This window comes from Pan troglodytes, chromosome 19 (assembly GCF_028858775.2).
Source record: "Pan troglodytes isolate AG18354 chromosome 19, NHGRI_mPanTro3-v2.0_pri, whole genome shotgun sequence".
Lineage (NCBI taxonomy): Eukaryota > Metazoa > Chordata > Mammalia > Primates > Hominidae > Pan > Pan troglodytes.
Window position 1 is genome coordinate 82,995,505 of NC_072417.2, and position 22,200 is coordinate 83,017,704.

Consider the following 22,200-nt stretch of genomic DNA (forward strand, 5'->3'; position numbering starts at 1 on the left):
CGTCATTTCAAAAGGAACAGTTGAAAGAGTAGTTTAGAAGGTTTTCTTTGGTAAGCATACACCAGACCAGCAAGTTAAGGAAGATAATATAAGTCTCCCCAGGAACAATTTTTCCCCTTTCAAATGTTACATGCTTTTTATTTTATTTATTTATTTATTTATCGAGACGGAGTCTAGCTCTTTCCTCCAGGCTGGAAGTGCAGTGGCGTGATCTCAGCTCACTGCAACTTGCGCCTCCTGGGTTCAAGCGATTCTCCAGGCACAGTGGCTCAGGCCTGTAATCCCAGCACTTTGGGAGACCGAGGTGGATGGATCACCTGAGGTCAGGAGTTCGAGAGCAGCCTGGCCAACATGGTGAAACCCCATCTCTGCTAAAAAAAAAAAAAAAAAAATACAAAAATACAAAAATTAGCCAGGCATGGTGGCGAAAGCCTGTAATCCCAGCTACCCGCGAGGCTGAGGCTACATCCTTTTTAAAGTAAACTTTTAAATTGAGAATACATTTTTATTTACAGAAAAAAATCTTGAAAGTAACACAAAGGCTTCCTATAAGCTATGCACTCAGTTATCCCTATTTTTAATAGCTGACATTAGTATGGTAAGTCTGCCACAATTAATGAATCAGTATTAATAGTTTAATGTTAACTAAAGTCTGTGCTTTATTCGGATGTCTTTGGATTTTCCCCTAATGTCCTTTTTCTGTTCCAGGATCCCATCCAGGACACCACATTACATTTACTCAATTTACTCATCATGTGACCTCGGACCATTCTTGACTGTGACATTTTGTAGCATCCTTTTTAATCCTGGGCTCCTAAGTTGACAGGCATCAGGTGAATCTCAAGGCATCTTAGGTCACAGCAGTCATGATTAGGGATGAGGAAACAAGGGCTGAGGCTTTGCTATCTCTGTGTACATAAGGGGAATGCTAGATAATTGGAATTTGATTAGATAGCTCTAATGTCGAAACAATAAAGGATATAATTTCATAACTAGGCAAAATGTTCCTAGACACAAAAAGACTTTCTGTGGCTTTGGATCTTGGTCCTAGCCTCCCTTTTTAGCCTCATTTATTTCTGTTCCTCTTATGTCCTAAGATCAAAGTGTCCATACTAGTCCTGACTCGCTGCTAGATATGTGTTTTAAATTTGTTTGGAATGTATTTCCCCTACATCTCTACCTATTGACATCCTAACCATTTCTCAAGGTCACCTCCTCTATTTGTCTTCCTGACAGTCAGTAACTCCCTCATCTACTCTGCTCCAGTCTCAGCTTGTGCTTTTCCCAGTTAACTTTGCATTCCACGTAGGCGCAATTAATATTAATAATAATATTGGGTGGCTGAGGCAGGCAGATCACAAGGTCAGGAGTTCAAGGCCAGCCTGACCAACATGGTGAAACCCCTTCTCTACTAAAAATATAAAAAAATTAGCTGGGAGTGGTGGTGCGTGGCTGTAATCCTAGCTACTTAGGAGGCTGAGGCAGGAGAATCACTTGAACCCAGGAGGTGGAGGCTGCAGTGAGCAGAGATCACGCCATTGCACTCCAGCCTGAGACACAAAGTGAGACTCTGTCTCAAAAAATATATGTATTAATAATAACAACCACACATTGCATTTTTGCCATGTGCCCTGTGCAAGAACATACACTTCCTTGTGTAATCTCCATGACAACCTTAGAGGGTAACTACTAGTTACCCCCACTTTACGGAAGAAGCTATTGAGGCATAACACATTTAAGTAAGCTGCTCATTCTCTCATAGCTAGGAAGTGGGCAAGCAATACCTTGAGGTCGAATCCGTCTGATTCTTAATAAGGTCTGACAGTAGTGCCTATTTATTCTAGCTTCTCACATGACTCTGCTACCACCTTCCTTGATGAAACCCACTATTCTCCATTCTACAATAGCCTGTAAACTACTTAGAAAGAGGGGTTCCATTTTATTCATATCTGCATGCACAAAGCTTTATGCATTTAAGGCCTTCAGTAAAGGATTACTGAAATGATTTTCTTAAATTAAAAGAAAAATAGTAACGTTATTGTGGCCTGTAAGCTTGAAGCTGGCAGCTCTGAAAGCAAGTTGGAAGAATGCGCATGGGAGGAGAAAAGCTAAAAATACCTTCTCATTAAAGTAATGATCAGAAATACCAGTGAACTTTGCGAAGAGAAATTCTTCAGGTTCTCCAGTATTAGACGGCACTGGGGCTGAGGTCTAATTGTAGGAAACAGTGCCCTGTCCAGGGCGCTTCTCTTGCCTACACTGGAAAATGACAAGGTGTAGTGGAATGCGGTCTGCTTGGGATTTAGGGATTCAGCTTGCAGCCTGCCAGGAACTAACTCTGTGACCTCCAGAAATCTTCTTAATCTTTCCGGGCTCCAGTTTCCTCACCTGTAAAATGCTGGTGAAGGACCTTGGGCAAACTCTAAAGATTCTTCCAGCTCTAACATTCTATGATTTTAGATGTAATTATGTGAATCCTGGAAGCAATATTCATCCACACAGGCTTTCTGGGGAAAAAAAAAAAAATGGGAAGGAAAAAGGAAAAGAAAAACACTTCCATAAAAGTATTTATAGTACAGCCAGTGACTATGAATCATGGCATAATTAATTCTCTTTTATAAAGTTGCCTTGTTTCCTAGCAGTGCAGTAATTCCCAAGCCCTGTTCAACGGCAGCTCCATTGACAGATATGCCACTTTCCTTGTCTCTTTGCACTGAATAAGTTCAAACCATCCAGACTAATCTCTGAGTCTCTGCCAGCTCCAAATGTCTGTAGCTGAATGAGTCTAATCATCTGTGACTGACTGACAGATACCGTTGCTAAAGGATATAAGATACATGTGATCTATCTAGACTTTAACGAAGCTCTGGATTAATTTCCTCACATCAATTTTGTCCATCAAGTTTTAATATTAGATGCTTTATAATTTAATCATGATTTGCCTAGAAAAATCATAGCCATAGGCTGATTTGAAATTGCTGTGTGCTAATCCTGTAGTTACGGTAGATAACCAAAATCCTTTTCTGCAAAAATATTCACACATCCATTTCTTAAACCAGATTCTTTTTGGGTGCAGATTCTGATAACTTGCCTTCCTAATAACACCTTCCCGATGAATATTTTCTCATAAAACATTTTTCTCTAATCTCAGATCTCATTCTTGGATTCTTTAAATGGCATGCAAAGAGCTACCTGCAAGTATTCATGCCAGAGAGCTAGATGTCATCTTCATTATGTTTTATAGTTTGGTTTTATTTACTACACGTCTACCACCAAAATTGAATTGAGAAACCATGTATTTTCAGTTTCTTCTCCCTAAATTAGGGAACTGAGGAATTAGAATGCAGTTAACAGCAGCTAATTTTATGTTGAGAAATTCTACCGAATAACCAAAGTGAGAAGATTGATCTGCCCATGGAAGTTATTCATGAACTTTCTCTCACCATTTATTCTCATCTTATTTCTCATTTGAATTTTGGTAGCAGCCATGTGGATAAAGGATGATGCAAATACAGTTTAGATTTTTTTTCTTTAACTTTGAGTAAGGTGGCTTGCCTTCCTGATACTGGTTTTCTTCACATGTAAAATAAAGAAGTTGGGCTGGTTGACTTCTGAAGTTATGTAAAAATGGGTGTCTAAGATAAAGATTTCACAGAGCAATCTAGATCGATCTATTCTATAATGATCTAAGCTGATTCACGTCCTAAAACAACAGATTTTTAGGGATCATTTTAAAATTCCCTTTTAAAATAGTTTTTATTCTGAAGGCTATACCTTTGTTGTATCCTTTATTGGTAATACTACATAAAATATATGACCACAGGGTAGTGAACTTATCCAATGGAAAACTCATCATCCTTTTGTCATCTAAGATAGTAATAGAATTTTACGTGGGCCACAATAAAAGTCTAAACATTTCAGTCACTCAGAAAATAATCAGTCTCCTATAATTGTCCCCAGGAAAGAGAGCTATGAGCCAGACAAGAAGTGTAATCCTTGGCAGAAATAACCAGTTTACTGAAATCAGGGTCTTTAGCATCCACTTGACCCCACATTGAACAGACTTAAAAGCACTGAAGGGTTTCCAGCTTGGTAGCTTCATTTGCCTATTTCATTGCTTTCAGCAGATAGTAGTATTTAAAATGAGCTCTTTAGAGTTGTGTATTTTTTATTTATTTATTTATTTTTTTTTTGAGACAGAGTCTCGCTCTTTCGCCCAGGCCAGAGTGCAGTGGCGCGATCTTGGCTCACTGCAAGCTCCACCTCCTGGGTTCACGCCATTCTCCCGCCTCAGCCTCCCGAGTAGCTGGGAATACAGGCGCCCGCCACCGCGCCTGGCTAGTTTTTTGTAGTTTTAGTAGAGACGGGGTTTCACCATGTTAACCAGGATGGTCTCGATGTCCTGACCTCGTGATCCGCTCGCCTCAGCCTCCCAAAGTGCTGGGATTACAGGTGTGAGCCACCGCGACTGGCCTAGAGTTGTGTCTTTTAATTAGAAATCCTATTTGAAAGCAGAGAACATTGCAGTTACAGAAAACAACAAATACACTCTTTCTGGTTTTAATACTATTTTCTTTTGTGAGAGGAAAAAAACCATCTGTATTACTTTATATCGTATGAAGTAAATCTTATAAATTTATAAAGAAATTCTCCAGTGTTATCTGTAAAAGGAATTATTTTGTACTGTCTGGAGGGCATAACCTCATCTGATTTCATAATGAAGCTTATAGTAATCTGTATATACAAGTTGAGAACATTGGAGAAAGGGGTGAGGAATGCACAAATGTTGCACAAAGATTGCAAAGGAAATATTGCATATTTAAACAACTACTGTTCCATACAGCAGCACAGGCTTCCAATGCCCTCTGTAATGATGTACAATGGGAAGGGACTGGCAGGTCTCAGTAGAGTCCAGGCAACTTTATTTTCTGAGGTAAGTATCTAATTATTTCCCAGGCTGCTGAACATCAATGAATAGACATGCTGATTTCTCACTTTGCAATGTCTCTCGTGATTTCCTTGACTGAGTGGATAAATCAGCCGGAGTTCTGAAGCTGTAGGGTCAATGTGGCAATTTTTAAATTTCTATCTACTACAAAAATGAATTCCAACTAGGACTTATTTAGAGATAAGAGAAACAATTTCTGATTGGTGTTGCCTAATGTGCTAGTTAATTCCAATCTTTAATCTTGCCCTGTTGGCTCAATCTAAAAGAGACATCATCTTTTTTTTTTTTTTTAATCTAGGGCATGTCGTTGGTTCCAGTTGTCTTTTGTAATACACGCTTTGTCTACCTGGAGCTGGAGAGAATGAGAACAATAACACTGAGAAGAGAAATAGAGGTATATTTCCTTGTGTTAAAAAACAAAACAACAAAACAAAAACTCTACTAATTCAAAACTAAACAAACCAACCTCCCTCTTTGCAGGCAGAGACACGTGATTGGAAGCAGAATAAGAATTGTTCTCCCATTGTATGTTGGCACTCACATAAAAATAGAGTTTGACCCATTTGTACTCTATCATTCTTTAAAATAAAGTTTTATACTAATATGTCTGTTTATAGTTCTGTGGGCATTTAGGTTTATTCCATGTCTTTGCTATTGTAAACAGTGCTGCAATGAACATACACGTGTATGTGTCTTTATGGTAGAATGACTTATATTCCTTGGACATAGACCCAGTAATGGGACTGTTGGATTGAATGGTAGTTCTGTTTTTAGCTGCTTGAGGAATCGCCACACTGCTTTCTACCATGTCTGAACTAATTTACACTCCCACCAACAGTATATAAGGATTCCTTTTTCTTCACAACCTGGTCAGCATCTGTTATTAATAATAGCCATTCTGACTGGTGTGAGATGGTATCTCATTGTGGTTTTGATGTCCATTTCTGTAATGACCAGTGATGTTGAGCTTTTTTTCATATGTATCTTGGCCACGTGTCTGTCTTCTTTTGAAAAGTGTTCATTCACTTTGTTCTTTCCCCACTTTCTGATGGGTTTTTTTCATGTAAATATGTTTAAGTTCCTTACAGATGCTGGATATTAGACTTCAGAGCTACAATAACCAAAAAAGCATGGTACTGGTACAAAAACAGACACACAGACCAATGGAACAGAATGGAGAACCAAAATATAAGGCCACACACCTACAACTATCCAATCTTCAAGAAACCTGACAGAAACAAGCAATGGGGGAAGGATTCCCTATTCAATAAATGGTGCTGGGATGACTGGTTAGCCATATGCAGAAGATGGAAACTGGACTCCTTCCTCAAACCGTGTACAAAAATTAACTCAAGATAGATTAAAGACTTAAATGTAAAATTCAAAACTTTAAAACCCTGGGAGAAAATCTAGGCAACATCACTCTAGACATAGGAATGGCAAAGATTTCATGACAAAGGCACCAAAAGCAATTGCAACACAAGCAAGAATGGACAAATAGGATCTAATTAAAGTTAAAGAGCTTCTGCACAGTAGAGGAAACTATCAACAGAGTGCACAGACAACCTACAGAATGGGAGAAAATTTTTGCAAACTATGCATCTGACAAGGTCTAAATCCAGCGTCTATAAGAACTTGCATAGCTTGAATCAGTCCTGCATCCCAGGAATAAAGCTTAATTGATCATGGTGAATTCACTTTTTGAGGTACTGCTGGATTTGGTTTGCTAGTATTTTGTTGATAATTTTTACATCTTTGTTTATCACAGACATTGGCCTGAAGTTTTCATTTTTGTTGCGTCTATGCTAGGTTTTGATGTCAGAATAATGCTGGCTTTATAGAATGAGTTGGGGGGTATTTCTTCTCATTATTTTCTTTTTCTTTTTTAATAGTTTCAGTAGAATTGGTACTAGCTGTTATTTATATGTCTGGTAGAATTCAGCTGTGAATCCATCTAGTCCAGGGATTTTTTTGTTTTTATTACTGATTCAATTTTGGAACTTGTTATTGGTCTGTTCAGGATTTTAATTTCTTCCTGGTTAAATCTTGGGAGATTGTGTGTTTCCAGGAATGTATTCATTTCGTCTCAGCTTTCTAGTTTGTCTGCATAGACAAGTTCATAATAGTCTCTGAGGACTTTTTTGCATTTCTGTGGAGAAGTGGTAATATCACTTTGTCATTTCTGATTGTGCTTATTTGAATCTCTTTTTTGTGTTAATCTAGCTAATGGTCTATTAATCTTGTTTATTCTTTCAAAGAACAAACTTTTGGTTTCGTTGATTTTTTTTGTATGAACTTTTTCATCTCAGTTTTGTTCAATTCTTCTCTGATTTTGGTTATTTCTTTTCTTCTGCTAGCTTTGGGGTTAGTTTGCTCTAGCTTTTCCAGTACTTCCAGATGCAATGTTAGGTTGGTTAATTTGAGATTCTTCCAACTTCTTGATGTAAGCATTGAGCACTATAAGCTTTCCTCTTAATACTACTTTAGCTATCTACCAAAGATTTTGGTGTGTTGTGTCTCTGTTTTTATTAGTTTCAAAGAACTTTTTGATTTCTACCTTAGTTTTATTATTTATCCAAAGTCATTCAGGTGCAACTTGTTTAATTTCAATGTAATTGTATGGTTTTGAGATATCTTCTTGTTATTGATTTCTGTTTTATTGCACTGTGGTCCAAGAGTATGTTTGGTATGATTTCTATTTTTTTTTTTTTTTGAATCTTTGAGATTTGCTCTACAGCCAAGCAGGAGGTCAATCTTAGAGTATCTGTCACGTGCAGATAAGAAGAATGTATATTCTCTTGTGGTTTGGTAGAGCATTCTGTGTCTATTAGGTCCAATTGTTCAAGTGTTGAGTTTAAGTTCAGAATAGCTTTATTAATTATCTGCTTCAATAATTTGTTTAATCCTGTCAGTGGGATGTTGAAGTCTCCCATTATTATTGTGTGGTTATCTAAGTCTCTCCATAGGTCTCCAGGAAATTGTTTTATAAATCTGGGTGTTACAACTTTGACTGCATATATATTTAGGATAGTTATGTTGTTGAATTGAACCCTTTATCATTATATAATGCCCTTTTTTGTCCTTTTTGATCATTGTTGGTTTAAAGTCTGTTATATCTGATATAAAAATAGCAATTCTTGCTCTTTTTTCCAATTTGCATGATACATATTTCTGAAATCTTTTACTTTGAGGTTATCAGTGTCATTACATCTGAGATGAGTCTCTTGAAGACAGCAGACAGAAAGGTTTTGTTTCTTTTTTCAACTTGTCACTCTATGCCTTTTAAGTGGGCATGTCCCACTTAAAATGGGGCATTGTCCCATTTACATTCAAAGTTAATACTGATAAGTGAGAATTTGATTCTGTCATTGTGTTATTAGCTGGTTGTTAAGTAGACTTGATTGTGTAGTTGCTTTATAGTGTCCATGGGCTATGTACTTAAGAGTTTTCTGGTGGCAGGTACCTTTCTTTCATTTCATTTATTTCATTGTTTAGCACTCCTTTAAGGACCTCTTTTCAGGCAGTTCTAGTGGTAATGAATTCCTTTAACATTTGCTTGTCTGAAAGGATTTTATTTCTCCTTCACTTATGAAGCTTAGATTGGCAGAATATGAAATCCTTGGTTTAAATTTCTATTCCTTATAGATGCTGAAAATAGGCCCCCAATCTCTTCTGGCTTGTAAGGTTTCTGCTGAAAGATCCATTGTTAGCCTGACTGGGTTCTCTTTGAAAGTGGCATGCCCCTTCTCTCTAGCTGCCTTTAAGATTTTTTCTTTTGTGTTGACCTTGGTGAATCTGATGACTATGTGCCTCAGGGATGGTTGTCTTGTATAGTATCTCACAAAAGCTTTCTGAATTTTTTGAATTTGCATGTTGACCTCTTTAGTGATATTGAGAACATTTTCATGGACCATATACACAAATGCATTTTCCAAGTTGCTTATTCTTTCTCCTTCTCTTTCATGAATGCCAAATGAGTCATATGTTTGATCTCTTTACACAGTCTCTCACATTTCTTAAATCAAGGCTTTTTTTCCTTTTTCTGATTCTTTTTTCTTTATTCTTGTCTGCCTGTGTTGATTCAAAGGAATGCTCTTCAAGCTCTGAGATTTTTCCCTTAGCTTGGCCTATTCTGTTGTTAATGCTTCCAGTTGAATTCTGAAATTCCCATAATAAATTGTTTAAGTCCAGAAGTTGTTTTGTTCTTTCTTAAGATGGCTATTTTATCTTTCAACTCTTGGATTGTTTTACTGTTGCCCTTGGATGGGGTTTCAACCTTCCTCTGTACCTTATTGAGTTTCTTTGCTGTCTGGATTCTGAATTCTATATCTGTCATTTCAGCCATTTCAATCTGGTTAAAGACTATTGCTGGGGAACTAGTGTAGTTGTTTGGAGATAAGAAGACACTCTGGCTGTTAGAGTTGCCTGAGTTCTTGTGCTGGTTCTTTCTTATCTGTGAGGACTAATATAACTTTATTCTTTTAAGTTGATATCCTTTGGGTGGGGCTGTTTGTTTTTATGTTCTTCATTTCCCTTGAGGTATGGTAGATAGGCTTCATTTCTAGATGCCTTCAGAGGGCCAAGGCTCAGTTCCACATTCCTGGGTTGCATTCTCTAAATCCAGGCGGCTGGGACTAGGCTGATAGCTTTGTCCTCTGGCCCCTCAAGATCAAGCAGTAGCTGTGCTGGGGGGTTGCCCAAGGTGCTCCCAGGCTACTGACAAAAGCACTCCCTTGGGGGCTGCTAATGAAAGTGCTCCAGTGTGATAGCAGGGGCTAGCTGGAACAAAAAAACATTCCAGCAGGTGGCAGGGGGCTGCTGGTAAAAGTGCTATGGCAGTGGTCACTGGCAAATGTGCTCCAGCAGAGCAGTGGAGGCTGCACTGCGTGTCCACTCCCAAAGGAGCCTCCAGGTAGGGACTCCGGGAGGGACTGGCAGACAAGGGGGAACATAGATCATACTCACTGTGGTTCCACAGCCCTGCTGTCTGTAAGCCTGACTGTTAGCAAAGGTCAGAGCCAGCTGGGGGAGTATGGAGAACCTTGGGAGATAGGCACCTATTGCTGATTTCCTTTGCAGCTATCCCCACACCAAACCCCCTGGGCTCTGCATAGACTCAGGCTCTGTATCTGCCGATGCTCCAGGCAGATCTCCCTGTCAACTTACTTGTCCATAGGGGTCATAAGCTCTGCAGCCAAGACACGGGAGATCTGTGGCAAGAGTAGGTTGCACTGCAGTTATTTCACTCACCACTATCCTTAGGAGTAGCTCAGGGTCAGGAATGAGTTCTGGTGTTCATCAGTTGCACACAGGGTTCCCAACTTCCTTCTTCTTCAGCTCCTGTGTCTGCATTGTCTCTTCATTCACTCTCAGCACATTCTCTCAGAAGGATCTCTATTTGGAGTATACTGGTCTGCTTGGGAGTCTGATGGCTCTAGATGGAAGAAGCTCTTCCTAGCTGTGTCTAGTCAGCCATCTTTATTCTTTGTCTTTTGCTCTGTACAGCTAGTCACCTCCAAGACAATACCAGGAGCATGTTGCAAATCCTCTATTTAAAATTTGTGACTATTAATTATGTCAAAAAATGTATGTAGTAAGGTAATGTATTGTTTCAAATAGAGTTTAAGTTAACTAGAGGGATACATGAGTAAGGAAATCATTTTTTCTGCTTCTTTTAGCTCATTTTCATTAGCCAATCCAATTCTACACTCTTAACAATCTCTTAGAAAAAAAAAAGTTCTACTTATGTAGCTTCAATGGATTGGGAAGTAACAAGTGGTACCAAAAGTTCATTATATCCTAATTTTCCACCCTGGGTCTCAAAGCAATATTGTCTTATAGTTTAGGTTTTTTCCCATGTGCTGGACATGATATGTGATGGAAAGAATGCTTGGTAATTAACCTTGGATCATAACTTGGCAGCTGCTAGGTCTCCCATCTTTAATAGCCATTCACAAGAAGTTGAATTGGGTCCCAAGCTGTCATCCAAATAAGCAGAATGTGTCCTAAGGCAGATCAAATCTAATTACAGGGCTCTAGAGCTATTCCCTTTCCATTCTCTTTAAAAAGAGGCCACTCATACTGCTCCAGCTCCCCTTACGCATTTTGCAGCAGTATCAGGTGGTTCCCAGTAATTCACTGACTCGTAAACCAAACTGATAGAAGTTCTGACTCTTACTAGTCCAATTGAGGTCCTCTGGTAATTGTCTTCTGGTAGAAAGTTGTGGATTTTGCATTATTATTGTGAGACCTCCAATTCATAGACAAGGACCACATGCTCTCCTTTCATATTCTCCTAAATTAGAAAACCTCAATGAGTGTGTTATATATCTCCATCCCAATAAATATTTATCTTCCTTGGTTTTCTAGCATCCTTTACATTTCTCCGTTTCCCTAGGCCCCTAGCAATTATGAAATCCATTAACTATAATTATAAAGCTCCATTAAAAATTTGATATACACAGCAGTTAATATTCACCATCTGTAATCTTCCAAATGAATATTTGTTTATTTCAGTACTTCAGCTGCTACATCTAAAAATGAAGGTAAATAATTTGACAAGGGCCTCAAAAGCCCTGAATATTTTATTTCAACTGAGCAGTATGTGACTTCTTAAAATATCTCAGGCTCTTTCTTTCATAATGCCCCTATTGATTTCTTTTTTTAGAAGACTAGAAAGGGAAAGGATTTAGGTTACAAAATTCATACTTATTTTTAGTAAAGTATTTAAAAATCAAAAGGTATCATTAGAGAAATGCTATTATATTGTCAGTGCAATCCCCAGTTAATATGTGAGGCACTCAATTTAAAATGGTCAAGAGAAAAATCATCATCTTCATCATCATCTATGGAATCTAACATACTAGTTCCAGTCAGAATTCTTGTTTGGAATAGAAACCAACAAACCCACTCTGGTTAACTTAAGCAGAAAAGGGATTGCTCATCAGATCTATAATAGCTCTCAGATTCAAGCTGGAGAACCAGACTCAGGGAGAAATCAAGGAAGTAAAGGTGCAGCCAAGGAGTCCCCAGTGGACTTCATGGTATCACTGTTGACAAACAAACCTTTGATATTGCTTTCTCTTGTGCCTTCACCCCTGGACACTGGCTGCTGGCTGCCGGTATCCACTGTCTCTAAATATTCGTTGTTATGCCACTGGGAATCTCCAGATTACAGTGAAAAAATTCTGACTCTATACCTTCACTTCTCTTCCTTTTTTTTTCAGTTTCAAATGCAGGCCACAGCTTCTGATTAGTTGAGCTGTTAATATGTTCAGGGTCTAGGTTCCCAGATGTATTAGGCCGTTTTCATGCTGCTGATACAGACATACCTGAGACTGGGTAATTTATAAAGAAAAAGAGGTTTGATGGACTCACAGTTCCACATGGCTGGAGAGGTCTCACAATCATGGCAGAAGGCAAAAGTCACATCTTACATGGCGGCAGACAAGAGAGAATGAGAGCCAAGTGAAAGGGGTTTCCCTTTATAAAACCATCAGATCTCATGAGATTTACTCACTACCACCAGAATATTATGGGGGAAACTGCCTCCATGATTCCGTTATCTCCCACCATGTCCCTTCCACAACACATAGGAATTATGGGAGCTACAATTCAAAATGAAATTTGGGTGGGGACACAGCCAAACCATATCACCAGAGGAAAAGGCAAGATATACTTTATGCTCCTTTTGTTTTATAGTAGAAAGTATAATTCCACCTCTGTGTCAGTCTATTCTCACACTGCTATAAGGACATACCTGAGACTGGGTAATTTATAAAGAAAAGAGGTTTAATTGACTCACAGTTCAGTGTGGCTGGGGAGGCCTTAGGAACTTTGCAATCATGGCGGAATGGGAAGCAAACATGTCCTTCTTCACATGGTGGTAGGAGAAAGAAGTGCCAAACAAAGGGAGAAAAGCCCCTTAAAAAACCATCAGATCTCCTGAGAACTTACTCACTATCATGAGAACCTCATGGGGGAAACTGCCCTCATGATTCAATTATCCCCACCTGATCCCACCATTGACATGTGGGGATTATTACAAATCAAGGTGAAATTTGGGTAGGGACACAGAGCCAAACCACATCAACCTCTACCTATCCTTTGAGGAGCCACAAATCCTGGTTTGTGGTAATAGCCATGATTTTAGCCCATTGTTCAGGAGTAATGATGAATAATGCTCCCTTTATTCCAAAATGTATTCAGGTTTAGATGATAAATGATATGCTTGTCTTGCTTATCACAGGATTTCGCCTCATATTCAAAGGATGTTTAGATGCTGGGAAATCAGATTTTACACTCTTTGTCTCTCACAAAGACACAAAGTGTGACTGATGCTTCTTTACCATTTTTCTTCCCCCAAAATGGGGATGGAAACATACTTCTGCATATCATTATTTCTTGAGGTACTTTCATGTTTAATCCCTTTGAGCAAGCAGTCAACACTAACCAAACACAAACATTAGCTTCTTTCAGAATCTAGTAATGCATCCCATTTACAGGTACTATTCTTATTGATGGATGAAAAAGGTAGAGAATAACTAAGTTCTCTCATATGAAAGCTTATAAAAGTAATTTATCACATATGCATCTACTGCTAAATAGTATCATTTGTGTGCCCAAAGCAAGATGTGCTCAGATGGGAAAGCTTTCTAGAGATAGTAACTAGAGTAGTTTATGGGTTTGCTAATGTGAGCCAAGTGGGATCAAAGGGCAAAGAAATTATTTTCCCTCCACCCTCAATTGGGATGGTGACCAAGATAAGCCATTTACCTGCCATAGCCTGAAAGTAGTGTCTCCTCGTCTTCTCCCTGTTTTTCTAGCCAATTGCGTCTGAGGCATTCATTTTCTTTCATCATCTACTTCCTGGTAATATTATTATGCTTTCTTGCTATCTAGATAATATGTATTTTGATGGTCCATACCACTTAAGTTGGGTACCCTTTGAAGTAGGAAACCATACCTTGATCATCATTGTTTTTTTTAGTCACACCTGACACAGTGATTTGTATGCAAAGGTTCTTGATTTTTAACAATATAATTAAAACGTAACCATGCACAGTGTAATGTACATAACAAAGGTTCAAACTGTGTGTTAAATGATCGAACATAATTCCGAGTAAAAAGAGCCATTTGGAAATTACATAAGTTTCTGGAGATACTGGATGTAGAATCCTCAGGATCTTATAAACTAAATTCTGCAAAGAAATACATTAGGAACCTTGGAAGATGTCTTTTTTATATGTTATTCTGGAAGATGTCTTTTTTATATGTTATGCTGTTAATGTAATACAATACAGGAGGAGCATTCTTCTTCCCAAAGAAACTTACTAGCTCTCTGGAAGTTACTCTTGTGAGTTTATTTTAATGGAATTGCACCTTATGAATTTTGATTGACAAGGACACCAATTGTGACCTTTGTGACTTATCTTGATATTTTAGTTCCCTGAGATGAGTTTGTTCTTCATCATTGAGAAGTAAGAAACTGAAAATAGATGCCTCCACAGAGACCATAATAGAGAACACTTTCAAAGGGGAAATTGCTTTTGCTCAGAGAAATGTTCTCACCATTTTACTTTTTTGATTGTTTTCTCACACCTTATTTCACATAGGAAGACGTTTTCTTTAATTACCGTAATCAAATATGCGCTCATAGGAAGTGACTCAAAGGAAAAAGGTGTAGACTCCTATGAACTGATAACATAGAAGCTGGTGACCACACAGGAAGGCCTTCAACATGGAAACACAATGTTAGTTTTCTGCCAGGATTTCATGGCCAATGATAAGGCATTGCACTCCCTTGTACATATTTACATAACTTCATGAAATTGCTTTTAAGTAAGGCTTGCAAGATGCATTACGTATGTGGAATTAACTTATATTTCATTACATTGTATGGTTTAGGCTTGTTGAAATGCACAGTTTTCCTAGTTTTGAGTCTGAAATGAAGAAGTAAATATTTGTTCATTCACTCAGCAAGTATTTATTGAGTGTCTACTATGTGCAAGGCATTATTCTAGGGTCTATAGATACAGAAATAAACAAGACAACGTTCTTTTCCAGTCCTGGAATAGTAGGGTAACATGGAGAAGATGGAAGTGGAGACATAATAAACAAATGGACAAATATATATACATATATAAAAAATATAAAAATGTTATAATGTAAATATATTTTATCAGGTTATTGTAAGTGCATTGGAAAGCATGAGACAAGGAGAAGAATAAGACACTGCCAGTGAAATCAGGAATTTCTATTTTAAATAGGTGGCCAAAGAAGTTGTTCTAAGGAGGTGCTGCATGATATAAAATCAGATGTAGGTTTAGTGAGAGTAACATCATGTGGATAAGTGACAGCAGAACTTTCTGGATAGAAAAATCTTTGAACTTGCTGCCCTAAGTAATATCCTCTTCCAAGAAAAGGCAAGGTGTTCGGACAAGGAGGGTGAGTGTTACAAGATGAAGTAAGAATATTAGCAAGAACTAAATCATGTGCTTATGCAGGCCTTGATACTCCCTCTGAATGTTATACCAAATTATATATATATATATATATATATATATATATATAAAACGTATACTTATATATATATAATGTATGTTTATCAATGAGTTCTCTGAAACACCAACTTTTGTATCATTGTAACTGCCTCTTCTATCTCCTTTCTTTTCCTCCTTTCTTATTCCCTTTCAAGTGTACCATACTTGAGCTTTTATGCTACACCTGGTTTTTACATAGAAAAGGAATTTAATGAGAGTGTGCCTGTCATTGCACAAAGAATATTCCCATTTGATCTTTACAGCTACCTTCTTTTTTTTTTTTCTGAGAGGGAGTCTGGCTCTGTCGCCCAGGCTGGAGTGCAGTGGCGTGATCTCGGCTCACTGCAAGCTCCGCCTCCCGGGTTCACGCCATTCTCCTGCCTCAGCCTCCCCAGCAGCTGGGACTACAGGCGCACGCCACCACGCCCGGCTAATTTTTTGTATTTTTAGTAGAGACGGGGTTTCACCGTGTTAGCCAGGATGGTCTCGATCTCCTGACCTTGTGATCCACCCACCTCGGCCTCCCAAAGTGCTGGGATTACAGGCATGAGCCACTGCGCCCGGCTACAACTACCTTCTAAGGCAAGGCTGAGGTTAAGTAAGGAGTCATGAGGTTCATAAGGTTAAGGCTGTTTGAGCTCCTCCTGTTCTGCCACACTACCACCATCTCCATGGCTCAAGGGATGAAGTGGACCCTTCATCATCTCACCTGAAAATTGAGTGGGTGGGCTTTACCCCAAAGGGTATATGAAAGGTTGACCTTGGACTCGTATCCTAAAGCCAGCCAGACTATTTTCCAGTTGTATCCAGTCCTTCCTCACTTCCCTTGTCTGCTGCCAGGGGGAAGAATTCTAAAGTAATTAGCTAGAACTGGTCCTACTAGAGTATGGTGAAGGCGGCTTCTGCCCAAGAAATTTACCTTGTTTTGTGGTCTCTCTGTTCATGTGGGTCTCACTCATAGGTAAAAGTGGTGTGGCCAAGAATGGAATTGAGAACACTGCCTCCAATAAGACAAAACTAAATAAGCCAAATGGTGGAATTTCAAGGCCTATACACCGTGTCTGGGTTTCACGGGTAAGCTATTCATCTGCATTTCCTGTATGCTTGTAGTCACTTTTCATTTGCATGTTCCCAGAGAGAAATAAAATACTGATATAAACAAAGGAATTGGAGCAAGGCAGGTTGGTTCTTGGGAGATACAAATATTAACTCTTATTCTGTCTTTCTAGATTTTTTGCTTCAAAATATTCTGTTCACCGCTAAGATTTTAATGAAAAGAAACATCTATAAGAAATGTTTCTCTATTTGTACCTCTTAGAAATGTAATAACGTATTTATGCAAATGTAAATTATTAAAATAAGTAATTAATATTGATTTATTATTCTAATGCCTCTTCTGAAGAACTCTTCTAGCTGTGAACTGAAAGTTATATCTTGAAAGTGTGCAGCATTTGGAACCAGATGAAGCCAAGTTTAAGGCTGGGCATCCTTGCTTACTGGTTGTATTTCTTTGGCTAGTTAAGTTCTGTGAGTCTCAATTATTAAATCTGTAAGTGGGTATAATAACTCCCCTAATTATACTGTGAGGTATATATTATTATGTGAGGCAATGTATATGAAAGTATTACACATTGGAAACCCCACAAAGGTAAGGTGTTATTAGTAATAACCATCATTTAATGCTGTTCACACATGACATGTATATATAGTCACTCCACAAAGCCTGTGATTATCTAAATTGGTGATTAGAAGAGTAACAGAAGTTCTTTCCAAAGACAACACATGAATTCAAAGATTGAAAAAAATTCTTCCATCACAAAGAGAAGACTTTACACTTTCTATTCTATTTTGTGAAGAGGATATGGAAATTAAAGTAAGCCTTATGTATTTTTTCCAAAATATGGATATTAAATCAGAGAAACAAATAAAGAACAAAAGCCACAACAATAACAACAGCAACAAGCAAACTAAGAGTCTTCTGGCTCAGTTCAAGGCAATAACCTGTACTGTAGGTAACAATAGTGATTACTCCGTATTTTCTCTTTTTATTAATAGAAGAAACTCAAAGAAGAAGAAGAAAATCTGGCTTCCTTTTACTATTTGTGACTATACATAAAATAGAACTGGAAAAGAGAATAATAATTATCCTCTTGTTTGACTTATGTCAACAGCTTTTTTTATTGTCATAAAGACAAAATAAGACAAAAAGCATTCCCTTATAAAAGTTTGAATTGTTACTAAATTATCTAGATAATTTCTTCTACTCTGTTTTACTGTTGCTGAATGTTTTACTTATTGTCCCCAGTAATGTTGTATGGTCATGTTCCAAAGACTTTTAAACATTTTTTGATTTACGCACACTTTCTATTAGCCATTTTCTAAAAAGACTTTTTTCCCAAAGCAAGTTGAGTAATCATGCTTTCTATTTTTAATTTATACTTAACACTCTATTTTCGTTCTCACCATTCATGTGCTCTGTGTTTACTTACCTTACTTCAGACAGGTCTGTTTCCCTTTCTCTTTTATGGAAAACTTCACCATCTGTTCCCAATGCTGTAATAGCTTACCATGGTATTTAGGTTTATAGTGGGTAGGACTGAGGAGTGGCAAAGAGAGTTAAGAAAAAGAAAAAAAAACTGAACTGTGTCAATTGAAATTCAAGTTAATTAATGGAAAACTTTCGTGTTAATAAAACATTTTTATTGCATACTATAACATGAAGCATACATTTCCTAAAATGTATTTATTGTTATATCTACTGTTAATATTATTCAGCCTTTTTTTTTTTTTTTTGAGACAGAGTTTTGCTCTTGTCACCCAGGCTAGGGTGCAATGGTGCAATCTCGGCTCACTGCAACCTCCACCTCCCCGGTTTAAGTGATTCTCCTGTCTCAGCCTCCCTAGTAGCTGGGATTACAGGCATGCGCTACCACGGCCAGCTAGTTTTTTGTACTTTTAGTAGAGACGGAGTTTCACCATGTTGGTCAGGCTGGTCTTGAACTCCTGACCTCAGGTGATCCACCCACCTTGGCCTCCAAAAGTGATGGGAATACAGGCATGAGCCACAGTGCCCAGCCTATTCAGCCCTTTTCTATTTGGAGAATGGTTGGTCTTTGCACGTTTTACGTTGTCATCCACATATAAATGAAATCAGTTGAAATAAGAACCATTATGACAGTTTTACATTAAAAAGAAAGTAACTATTGAAACTTTTCAGCAAAGAAGATATACGAATGATCAGTAAGCACATAAAAAAATTGCCCAATATCTTAGTCATTAGGGAAATGCAAGTTTAAGCCACAATGAGGTTCTATCTCACATCCACAAGGATGGTGATAACAAAAAAGTAGACAATAACAGTTGTTGAGGATGCAGAGAAACAGAAGCCTCACGCACTGCTAAGAGAAATGTAAAATGGTACAGCCGTTCTGGAAAACACTTTGGCAGTTTCTTAATCAGTGAAACAAATGTATCATATAACCCAGAAATGAAATTCTACCCAAGAAATGAAAACATATGTCCACACCAAAACATATACATGCATGTTCATAGCAGCATTATTCATAATAGACAAAAAGTGGAGCCAACTCAAATCTCCATTAACTAGTGAAGGGAGAAATAAAATGTGGTATTTTCATACAATGAAATACTATTCAGCAATAATAAGATAAAGCACTGATTCGGGCTATTACGTGGGTGAACCTTGAATGCATTATGCTAAGTGAAATAAGCCAGGTACAAAATATCGTGTAATAGTATGATTCCACTTGTGTGCAAAGTCCTGAGAATACAAATCTATAGAGACAGAAAATAGATTAGTGGTTACCTGGAATTGAGGTGGAAACAGGCATTAACTATGAAGGGGCCTGAGGGATCTTATTGTGATGATTGAAACATTATAAATCTGGATTATAGTGAGACAGATGTACCACCACTAGGTACTTTACTAAAAGCCATTGAATTGCATGCTTAAAATGGGCTTGAGTACGGCAGTGGGTTTTCTGTGCAGGTGTCTTAATAAGGTTTCGTATGGAGGGAGAGGCTAGCCCTCATCTGGGAAAGAGACTTGCTAGGATTTAGTCGATTTTGTCTCTGTTTGTGCCACCTGCCCCACTATGAAAGCTTTATGACCAATAAAAACAGGAAATATGCAATTCCTGGAGCTCAGGTTTTATATTTTCCTGCCCCAGAGGACAACATAAAATCCATGTTAACCCTAGATTTTATGCATTTCAGGTGTTCAAAACAAGGTACAGTGTAATGCAGGGAACTTGAAAAGCAGAGCGTTTGACCTCAGCATCCTGAAATCAGGTGTGAGAAGAAGAAAACAAGACACCTTGTAATTAAGACAGATCCAAGACCAGATTAATAATAAATATGGCAGGAAACATTGGGAAGTGTCACCCTAGAGGCCGAGCCATGGATTTTAATATGTATCCTTTCAATTAGCCGTTGACTCTGTGGACATCCTTTCATGCTTAATGGAAGCAGCCTATGTTAAAATTCAAATAAAATCTCAAATTTAAAATCATTTCTCATTTTCACTCTGCATTTATTATAGCAGCCTCTTTGAAGTCACTGTCCTTCTTCTTCTTCTTTTTTTTTTTTTTTCCCAGACAGATTCTTGCTCTGTTGTCCAGGCTGGAGTGCAGTGGCACGATCTCAGCTCACTGCAACCTCCGCCTCCCCGGTTCAAGCAATTCTCCTGCCTCAGCCTCCTGAGTAGCTGGGATTACAGGCACCCGCCACCACACCTGGCTAATTTTTGTATTTTTAGTAGAGACGGGGTTTCACCATGTTGGTCAGGCTGGTCTCAAACTCCTGACCTCAGGCGATCCGCTCACCTCGGCCTCCCAAAGTGCTGGGATTTCAGGCATGAGCCACGGAGCCCGGCCTGAAGTCACTTTCTATCTGATAATTTATCATTCATTTTCTTTTAACATATATTAATTGGCCATTGACTCTATGGACATTCTGCTCAATGGAGAAGTCCAAAGGGATATCAAATATCCTTGAACTTTTCACCAATTTGCAGGACAGCGGAGGATACAAGTCAAACATATACATAGATAAATTGCTGCAATAGAGCAGGAGAGCACATGCTGACAGCCAGAAGAGGAGGGAGTGGTAGTTCCTAAATGCATATTGATTAACTGTTCCTAGGCTGGTTGCATCAAAATTGTTTGGAAAAGAAATAATAATACAACTTCCCTAGCCTTACACTATCCCCTTGCTATTCAGTGTGAACTGAGGACCAACAGCATTGGCATTGCCTGGAAACTTGTTAGAAGTGTTGGATTGCCAGACCCGTCAAAGACCTAGTCAATCAGAATCGCATATTTAGTAATTTTCCTGTATGATTCATAAGCACATTGAAGTTGAGGAAGCACTCTGGACTATAGACAGATTTGTCTATGAGATTCTGGGAATTTTTTTTTTAATGTATGGTTACTAGGATGTTTCATTTTTTTTTAATTCATTTTATTTGTCTATTCTACTAGAGAGGTAAAAGTTGCATATATTTATTGTGACCAACAAGTTTTTTGAAATACATTGTGGAATGACTCAATTGAGCTAATTAACATATGCATCACTTTACATGTCATTTTGGGGGGTTTGAAAACACTTAAAATGTACTCTACGCAATTTTCAAGAATACAACATATTGTTATTTACTATAGGCACCATGTTGTACAATACATGTCTTGAACTTATTCCTCCTAATTGAAATGTTGTAGCCTTTGACTAGCACCTCTCTATCCATCTTATCAGCGCGAGCCTCTGGTAACCACCATTTGGGAATGTGTATTTTTACAAGGGTCCCAGAGGGTTCTATGTTCAAATTGTGCAGAGAAACCAGTGACCACAGAAGATGGCAAATTGCAGAGGTCCCTAGAGAAGGTGGTCTTGCATTGAGTAAGAGGGTAAGTGGAGAGTGGGTAGGGAGAGCCATCAGAAAGAGCAAAGGTGTTGAGCAGTATTACTTGAGACCTGTTTGAGGAATCATGAGCAAAGCTGCTTAGCTGGTTCCAAGGGTTTGAAAAATAGCCTGAGAGGTTAGAAGCAGGGGCCGGTGAATCACCCACATTCTGCATGCAGACTAAAGTTTGATTGATAGAGACAGGCAGTAGAAAATCATTGAATACTTGGGGAAAGAATTGTGTAAATAATAAGTGATGTAAAGTATTGTTTCCAATTTTTCAACAGGGCTTACCATGAATAAGAGAAAGTAAAGCCTGCTCCTGAATTTAAACCTGGGTTTATGGGTTTCTTCACGTCCGTTCATATCTTTGAAACAGTGCTTTTTCATCGTGATCATTTCTATGCATGTGAAAAGTACTGCAACATCTGCGTGCAGTTGTTTTTCCTCAATAATAATGTCCGACGATAGACGTAAATAGTCCTTTTGACTAGAGCTGTTTTCTGGAATGGCTCCAATACTAAGAAGGGAAAAATGCAAAAGCTAAAGAATTAGATAGCTCTTAGATTGTGTTGTTCTCTCTGAGAAGATAAAACTGAAACCCCTATTAGAAAGGCAGGATTACGGAGAGATTATGATATGTGAAAATTACAATAGGCCACAGGAAAGTGTGGTGGAAGACTTATGAGCATCTACTGCAAAGGAAGACATTGTTCTTTCTGATTAGGAAGGTCATAACCTGATCTGGAGGTTTCTTCCTTTGATGCTGAGAGAAGGAATCCTAAGAATAA

At 38.2% G+C, this 22,200-nt stretch overlaps 1 long non-coding RNA gene across 1 annotated transcript; it reads left to right on the plus strand.

Annotated features, from left to right (window-relative positions):
- Window positions 1-564: 564 nt before the first annotated feature.
- On the plus strand, window positions 565-19,976 carry LOC104002986 (uncharacterized). Its single transcript, XR_675469.5, has 4 exons — window positions 565-833; window positions 5,247-5,342; window positions 16,451-16,563; window positions 19,726-19,976. It is a non-coding gene; the product is annotated as an uncharacterized LOC104002986 (long non-coding RNA).
- Window positions 19,977-22,200: the final 2,224 nt, after the last annotated feature.